The sequence below is a fragment of the Mus caroli genome, chromosome 19 (genome assembly GCF_900094665.2).
Source record: "Mus caroli chromosome 19, CAROLI_EIJ_v1.1, whole genome shotgun sequence".
NCBI lineage: Eukaryota > Metazoa > Chordata > Mammalia > Rodentia > Muridae > Mus > Mus caroli.
In genome coordinates this window covers 29,938,157-29,946,950 of record NC_034588.1, presented here as the reverse complement: position 1 = coordinate 29,946,950, position 8,794 = coordinate 29,938,157, and the positions used below count along the sequence as shown (strand labels likewise).

The window sequence follows — 8,794 nt, the reverse complement described above, 5'->3', positions numbered from 1 at the left end:
TCTCTCTCTCTCTCTCAGGAGAGGGGCTTGGAAGGATAGGCAGTGGGTGCGTGGGTACTCATTCAGTGTCCACAAAGACCAGAAAAGAGTGTCAGGTCCTGTGGATCTGGAATTACAGGAAGTACTCTTAAATGTTGAGCCATCTCTCTTGCCCTGGATACATTTTAAAGTTGGTTCCTCCAGCATCTGACCCAGTAATGGAGCACTGAGTAACCACTGATGGATGGCTCTGAGAGTAGGCTGCCATTTTGCTTCATTGCATTGAATCCAACACTTTGTAAATATAACTCAGTTAGAAAACTCATCACCGTGTGGTCCTTCCTAGACTGCTGTAGCTGGAAAAGATGCTGTGCTTACTTTTGAAAGTGCCAGAGGCTAGCGCCAACCTGGCCAATGAAAATCCCCAGGAACCTCTCTCTAGGTATCTTCCCTCATATTAGCATCCCCAAAGCCACAGGCTGAGCAGAAATTGTCAAAGGTAGTAGTCATCATTGGAGGAAAGCTGCATCATGTGAGCCAGAAAGGTATGCTGGGGAGGGGGCAGTGCTAGAAAGTTGGATCAACAGTAAGAGTGCTTGCTACCCTCACAGAGGGCCTGGGTTCAGTTCCCAGCACTCACATGATGATTCAAAACCATATATAACCAAGTCTAGAGGATCTGATGCCCTCTTCTGATGGCAGCAGATTCCTGTAAATGTGTGGTACACACACACACACACTATTTCATTCCTTCCTCAGATTCTAGCTAGTCAGTCTAAAATACAGACCTCTGACAGAGACAATCCTGCTTTCCCTTACTCACTACCAAAACAGTCTTAGGCAATATACAGAGTTTAAAAGGATTATTGCACTATTATACACAACATTATAGTATATTTTACATCACATAGGACCAGACAATGGGATGAAAGGCGTTACTGTTAGGTCTTTCAGTGGGCTATCTCTCTGTCTCCTAACAGAACTCACTACAAGTGGAACTCTAGCAGCCATCTTAGACCATTTGACATTCTTGACACTAGAGGCTATAAGGGAGAAATACTGCTGGATCCTGCTTCTAGTGACATAAAAAAACATACAGAGTTGACTTATTAAATCAACATTCATTAAAGCCAATCATTCCTAGATTTAAAAGAGCTAAATCTCTATCTAGTGGGTATATAGCTAGATGTCTTTTGCATGAATAATTAATTAAAATTAATTCTTCATTGAAACAGAACTTACATCACATAATCCACAACATTGTCTTTGGACTAAAAGATAAATGAGATGAAAGGATTATATATTTAACAGAGCATCCAGGAAGGACAGTGTTCTTTCACTGCGTTAATCTTCCGAGGAACGGAAATAATAACTCAATTTCTCCTACAGTCTGATATCTTTTTTGTAAAGTTCAATTTTACATTAGCAGATTCTGAAGGAAATGTAAGCAAAATTACATTTTCCCAGCATAATTCTGAGAATCTTAACTGTGAAGGTATGAGGAGGCTTATTCCATGTTAAAATGAAAAGATTTAAAAGGAATAGAAGAGACTTGATATTTCACATTATTAACAAAGGCTTTAAATATGAAGCACCCTTCAGGACCTGCATCGCAAAAGGCTGGGAGGATTTAGACACAGGGAATTCTCTTTGGGCTTCACAGAACCATTCATTTTCTCCCTTGGGGATTCATCCACCTTTAACAAAGTTGCATTGCCAATGTGCCTGCTATTATTTTAATGAGAACTGACATAAAAATTATAATTGCCTCCAAAGAAAAGTTACAATTTTAGGGCACATCAAGAGAGCTGGGGTTTTGGGGGTTTTTTGTTGTTGTTGGTTTTTCCTTGCATTTCTTTTTGCCACCAAAATGTTGGCATATTTCGTCTCAGTTCATGCTTCTCGAAGTCTCAGTTTCTATGAAAAGAGAAGAAGGCAGACTTGAAAACTATGGTGCCACTGTCCCCAACAGGTTGGCCCTTCAAACAGACACATTTAAAAACCAGGACAGCCTGGATCTCTGGCCGTGGACACATCCCATCTCTCTGGGTCACATGACCATTCCCCGTAAGAGGCCGCTCTACACCACTGGAGACCCACCTAGGAGTAGAAATGGCAAATATTGTCAACATCAGACCTTTTGGGCCACTTGGGTCAGTAAAAGTGACAAATACAGAGTAGAGATCATGTTCCCAGAAGAAAAGATTTCACTGGCTGCCTTGAAATACAGCTAACAGGATTATTTATTGCCACTGTGAAATTTCTCAGGAAGGCTCTCACCCTCTAGCATTCCTAGAAAAATGCTGTCCCGAATGGATCTCCCACATCCCCTCTGATCAGCTGCCCCGAGATAGCCTTTAAGGACTGAATACAATTAGGACCAAAGAACCATCATTTAAAAATCTTTAAAATCTGACTATGACTGAAGATCTTTCCAGCTGGAATCATGGCGTTTCTAAAACCATCCTCCCTTGGATGGAAAACTTCTCACAAAGTGAACATCAATTCCAGGGGTCATATGAATATCAGAAAGACTTCACTGTTCTTCAGACTTAAGTGTGTTTGTGAGTGAGCTTGGACACATACATGTCACGGTGTACGTGCGTGTAGGAGTCAGAGAACAAACTCACCTTTCTATCTTGATTAAGGCAGCGACTCTTCAATGGCTAGCACTGCACATAGCAGTATAGCTGGCCCATGACCTTCTGGGGATTCTCCTTCCTCTGACTTCGGCACAACAGCACTAGGATGACAGACCCATGCTCCCAAACCCAGCTTTACATGGATTCTGGGACTCTAAATGAGATTCTTACCATTGAGCAGCAAGCATTTACTTAAAGAATCATCTCACTGGCCCACCCTTTATTTTTATAACCAACCCTTGCATAGAAAGATTCAAAATTAGAGTAGTAGAAAGAGGCAGTCCTGGATACCACCATGAACACAGAATTCTCTCTCACACACACATACCACATTTCTTCACGTTAAATGGAGCTACCGCAACATTTCAGTCCATATGTAGGTATCAAGGGCTACCCTAGATGCAAGGACAGCACTCGGCACAATGGTCCAGCACACAGGAGGCACTCGGTAAGCCCATGCTGCGGCCACCAGCCCCCCTTCTCTCCAGCAAACAGGACTCTGGGAAGAATCACTGAAGGACAAACTCAGAAATTCTTGGAACTATTGCCAAACAGAGAATAACAAGAGCCGCTGTGGGTTCAGGCTATTCTGAGAAGTCACACTTGGTCCAAGTGGGTAAGCCAGGCATAAAGCCTGGGTCTGGGCTCTGAGACCTAGCACGGGAACTGAAAGCTACAGCTGTCAGAGGCATGTCTGCTTCCTGTCTCTGTCTACCATGTCTCTCAGGCTGATTACATCCTTTTAATTTGTTTTTTAATTGAAATAGAATTACACCACTTCCACCTCCCTTTACCTCCTCCAGCTCCTCCCACATACCCCCTTTCCAGCTGTCCCCATGCCCACCCCTCACTCTCAAGTTGATAGCCTCTATCTCTTTGATTAGTGTGTGTGTGTGTGTGTGTGTATCTGTTTACATGAATATATAAATAAAATCTGCCTGAGTCTGCTTTTCTGATCTGTGTGTATATGGTTTGAAAACTGATTACTTTGCTTAGGACAATCAATAAGGTGGCTCCTCTCGGAGAAAAGCTAAGTCTTCCTCTTTCAGCAGTCACTGCTTCTTTGTCTACGGTTATGACCCCATGAAATTTCCCTCTTCCACCTTTGGATATTTATTTATTTACATTTCAAGTGTAATCCCCTTTCCCAGTTTCCCCTCCACAAACCCCCTATCCCATCCCCCCCTGCTTCTATGAGGGAACTCTCCCATGCACCCACACATTCCCCTACACTGGGGCGTTGAGCCTTCAGAGAACCAAGGGCCTCTCCTCCCATTGATGCCCAACAAGATGCTACATATGCAGCTGGAGCGATGGGTCCCTCCATGTGTATTCTTTGGTTGGTGGTTAAGTCCCTGAGAGCTCTGGGAGTGTGGGGGTCTGGTTGGTTGATATTGTTATTCTTCCTATGGGGTTGCAAACTCCTTCAGCTCCTTCGGTCCTTTCCCTAACTCCTCCATTGGGATCCCCGTGCTCAGTCCAATGGTTGACTGCGAGCATTTTGTTACCATTGGTAGTGCCATGTCTCAGGTCTGGTTCATACATCCATTTCTATAAGATACTGATCTGAAGAAACTTTCCTAGTGTTCTGGCTCTTAAAATCTCTCCTGCCCCTCTTCCACAATATTCCTTGAGCCATAGATTAAGAGCCGTGATGTAGATGTAGTCATTAGGGCCTGGGCCCCCCCGGGATCGAATTGTGTTCCATTGTGATTTTCTAGGATGCTTTGATGAGGGGTGGTAGCTACACTTATCCAAGAAAGATGGCTCATGCACAAAGAGATTGCAGCTTCTATTCTCCTACCAGATATGGGTAAAGATGAGTCCATGTGTGAAGCCAGACCTGTGGAAGGAAGGGTGATGTTAGATTCTGTCAGACCATGGGACTGGAGATGCCATTCTAGATAAGGCAGTTCATGGAGGCAACCACTGAGGGAACGAGATTCGGAGTAGGCTTTGGAGAATGAGTAAGAGTTACATGTGTGGTTGACGGAGAGCGGAGGCTTTGAGTAAAGCCTAAAGCTGCAGCTAAACGTGAGCAATGGGAGTAGACAAGGGGTATAGAAGAAAAGCGTGCAGTCAGGCAAGGGGAACAGGCTGTGACGCTAAAGGAATTGGAAACCCCTGAGTGCTGGAGGGTCCTGATAGGGCCATTGATTTTTTGTGACTCTAACAAAGAAATTTGTGTTCCTGCCATAGATCAGTGCTCAGTAAACTCAGGAATAAGCAGTAGACTATTTTACAGCATTCTTTATTTCTCTTAGCATCATACACATTGTAACGGAAAGGACCATAAGTCCAGAATTGGCCCATGAAGTTGCTGGGTGTCTTAGTCAGGGTTTCTATTCCTGCACAAACATCATGACCAAGAAGCAAGTTGGGGAGGAAAGGGTTTATTCTGCTTACACTTCCATGCTGCTGTTCATCACCAAAGGAAGTCAGGACTGGAACTCAGACAGGTCAGGGAGCAGGAGCTGATACAGAAGCCATGGAGGGATGTTCTTTACTGGCTTGCCTCTCCCGGCTTGCTCAGCCTACTCTCTTATAGAACCCAAGACTACCAGCCCAGGGATGGTCCCACCCACAAGGGGCCTTTCCCCCTTGATCACTAATTGAGAAAATGCCTTACAGTTGGATCTCATGGAGGCATTTCCTCAACTGAAGCTCCTTTCTCTGTGATAACTCCAGCTGTGTCAAGTTGACACAAAAATAGCCAGTACACTGGGCTAGTAGTCAGCTGTATGCATTCTCTTACTATAGAAGTGAGAATCTACAAACAACAGACATGGGTCCCAGGAAGCACTGAACCTAGGCCCCAGAGGCTTCTGCGCCAGAATTCTATACCTGAAACAGCAGCCCAACATATCCTGAGATGTGGAAAGTTATCTGGAAGACTGTACGTGTGGCATCGCACTGTCACTATATGTACAGATACTTTCTCAAGGGCAGATGAAGAGCCTGGATCACATCACCATGCACTAGAAAGACTAGGAGTGGGCTGTGGAAGCTGTGTGTCTAATTTGTTCTTTGAGTCATGTTGATGCCTGGATCTTACAAATCACTGGCGGGGGCGCTTCTTAATATATTCCACATGTAGTACTGACTACTGACCCTCGCCCACAGAAGTCTACCCAAACTCATGACTTAAACACCTCTGGAGGAGCAGAACAGCCAGAGGCCAAATCCCAGCGTTTTTCTCATGTTCATGTTTTGGTGAGTTAGTGTCCCCTGACCTAAAAGAGGTAAATAATGACAAGTAAATAGCTCAGAAGGGGTTTTTTTATAAGGGGTTTTGCATTAGCATATTAATAAAACAAAGTTTCCAATACAGACTTAAAAGCAGTGAGTCAGATAATTCCGTGTTGTAGAGAGCATGCCTGTGTGTTACAGAACATTCAACAACACCATTGGCCTCTAGGCACTCCATGCTGGCTGTAAACTCTTCAAATACTGACAATTGAAAATATATATTCAGGGGGCTGGTGAGATGGCTCAGTGAGTAAGAGCACTGACTACTCTTCTGAAGGTCCTGAGTTCAAATCCCAGCAACCACATGGAGGCTCACAATCACCTGTAATGAGATCTGACGCCCTCTTCTGGTGTGTCTGAAGACAGCAACAGTGCACTTAATCTATAGTAATATATATATATATATATATATATATATATATATACACATACATATATATGTGTGTGTGTGTGTATTCAGATATTGCCCAGTGTACCCAGTGAGGAAGCAAGATCACTCGCCAGTTAAAAACCACTGGTGTGAAAACAGTACCTGGCCTGACTACGCCTCAACCATCAGTGTCTTCCCACCACCTGCTGCAAGGAAACAACTTGTTTACTATCGCAACAATTCAGTGAAGTAGGCATTCTTCTCCCCAACTTCGTAGACTGGGGGTCAGCATAGTAAATCTCTTACCTATCGCCACCTCTGTCCAGTATTCGCTCTGCCAGCAAGTTGGGAGAGAGGCTCCTCCGTCAGTCCGTCAGTCTGTCAGTTCAGAGTTCACACTGCACCTGCTTGGTGAGAAAGGCACTATCACTAGGTGGGTGGTCACTGGAGACACACCCTTGGCCCAGCTTTCCTCCTTGAGGAAAACAGAAGCACACTCACTAGCCCCTGGGGCCAAGCACCAGGAGCTAGACCTTCCTCCCTTGCTGAGTCTGAAAGCTCATGGGTTTTACCCTACACCCCAGGATAAACCTCGGCTCAAAGGTTAATGTCTTGCTCAACTCACTGAGTTAGGATACACCTCTTAAACTTTGTCTACCAGGAGTGGATCACTCCAAATGTGCCCGGTCTGTCTCCTTGGGAATGTCCCCTCCTGGGATCGTGTGCGTCCACATCTCTGTTTTGTCTCAAAAAAACAAAAACAAAAACAAACAAACAAAAAACCCAACACCATAGGCATGACTACAGAGGAATGCAATATTTGGGTTGACTGATGAATGATGAATAGCCTTCTTGTATCTCAAACTCTGGGGCATGGGCATGTAGAACTGATTAACATGCTCTATGAGATCACAGCAGCTCCTAGAGAACTTTAGGGGGCCCATATAGTGGAGTTTTAATGGGAGCAGAACAAGGAAGATGCTAAAGAGGACCATAATAACTGTATCATTGAGGTATTCCAAGGTTGAAGTATCTAAGATATATGTAAAATATTTATAACAGTGCCCAGCACATAATGGGTACCATTACTAGTCATGCTGTTTTTCTTGTCTCCAAGTAAGAATATATTACTTAATTGAGAATTGTTTCAGTAGAAATTTGACAAAGGGACATTCCACAGAAAGATGCTAGATAAAATAATCATGGTATGAATTTCAGAGGCAGCAGAGATTATTACTCACTGCCTAGACCACTGAGATAAGTGCTTTTATAAGAGCACACAAGATGCAAAGATAATCTGCAAAGGCAGTAGGACAGTGCAGTCCCCAGGTCACAGGCAAGAGAGTAGAAGGAGGAGGTTTCAGACCAGAGATCTCAGACAGCGCCCAGACAAGTAGTTGCTGAGAAGTGGGGTTTGTGATTTGTGACCTGACATTTCCTGCCGCAACATGGTAGTGGTTGGAACGCCAAGGCCTTGGGGTGTCCCCTCCACTATCAGCATGACTTGCAAGGGTGCTGAAACAGCTGTGAGTGGCTCCTTCCTCTTCACTCCAGCCTCCTGAAGGCTCAGGCAGAGTGCATCCCCACAGAAACTAGGAAATAGACACTTTCAAAAGATAAGCTTGCGTGTAACTGCACAACCTGTGCCATTTCATAATTCCGAACTTTCATAACCTGGGTTCCCAGGTAGCATGAGGATGGCATTGCTGGGTGACTTGCCTTTGTCTCCTTCCACCCTGCCCTCTCTCTCCCGTGGTCGTGTGGTCGTGTGTGTGTGTGTGTGTGTGTGTGTGTGTGTGTGTGTGTGTGTACGATGGCTTTCTAATATTTCCTATACCTGAGTTGGCGAGTGCCCTTTATCTTCTTAGTCATTGTCTCCTTCTCCTCCTCCTTCTCTTTCTCCTCTTTCTTCTTCATGATAAGGAACCTAGGAATGTGTGAGGTTTTTTTTTTAATCCCTGCAGTTGATTAAAATGCACATTGACATTTAAAATCCACTAGTCTTAAGTCCTGTACTTATTTCAATGCACCTGCTCCCATCCTGTTGAGTGGTGTTCTTGACAACGCTCAGCTGCCATGTTCAGGGGCTGCTTCTCCAGGCTCATTCTTAGCTTTGGTGAGGCAGTCTTGAAAGGGAATGTGCTCCAGTGTGTGAAATTTCTCCATTTTCAGCCAACTGAGGCCACTCAGACCAGCAGTCCTGGTCTCTGGACATGTCTAACTCCTCCATCCACTTCCGGATGTAAGCAGGAACAACAGTCAGACTACAGTTTCTTTGAAGAGCTCAGTCAGTCACATCATGGGCTTCAGATATGTCACTCCAATCTCAGCTACCCTCAATCTAGACAAACCCATATGGGTTCTAGGTTTTCAATTTAGCAAGTCCCCCAAAATTGTGTTTCCCAAACATTTCCACGAATGCCTACCTCAGTCAGTTGGCATCTTCCTCTCCCCTCATCCCCAATAAAACTGTCTTCACAGGTGGGCAATGTCTGTGGACTCTCCTCTCTTCCCTCGTACATTCTTGCTTTTCTATTCTTCCTTTACAGCAATC

The 8,794-nt window shown here is 44.5% G+C and overlaps 1 long non-coding RNA gene across 5 annotated transcripts; it reads right to left on the bottom strand.

Moving 5' to 3' along the window:
* Positions 1 to 1,701: 1,701 nt before the first annotated feature.
* LOC110285625 lies at positions 1,702 to 6,795 on the bottom strand. 5 transcript variants are annotated; one of them, XR_003835529.1, is made up of 5 exons: positions 6,547 to 6,795; positions 6,403 to 6,446; positions 4,426 to 4,464; positions 2,610 to 3,016; positions 1,702 to 2,079 (listed from the first exon to the last, which is right to left on the bottom strand). It is a non-coding gene; the product is annotated as an uncharacterized LOC110285625 (long non-coding RNA). The 5 variants fall into 5 exon arrangements; XR_003835530.1 differs by having other exon boundaries at positions 1,702 to 1,896; XR_003835528.1 differs by having other exon boundaries at positions 1,702 to 2,722; positions 2,950 to 3,016.
* Positions 6,796 to 8,794: the final 1,999 nt, after the last annotated feature.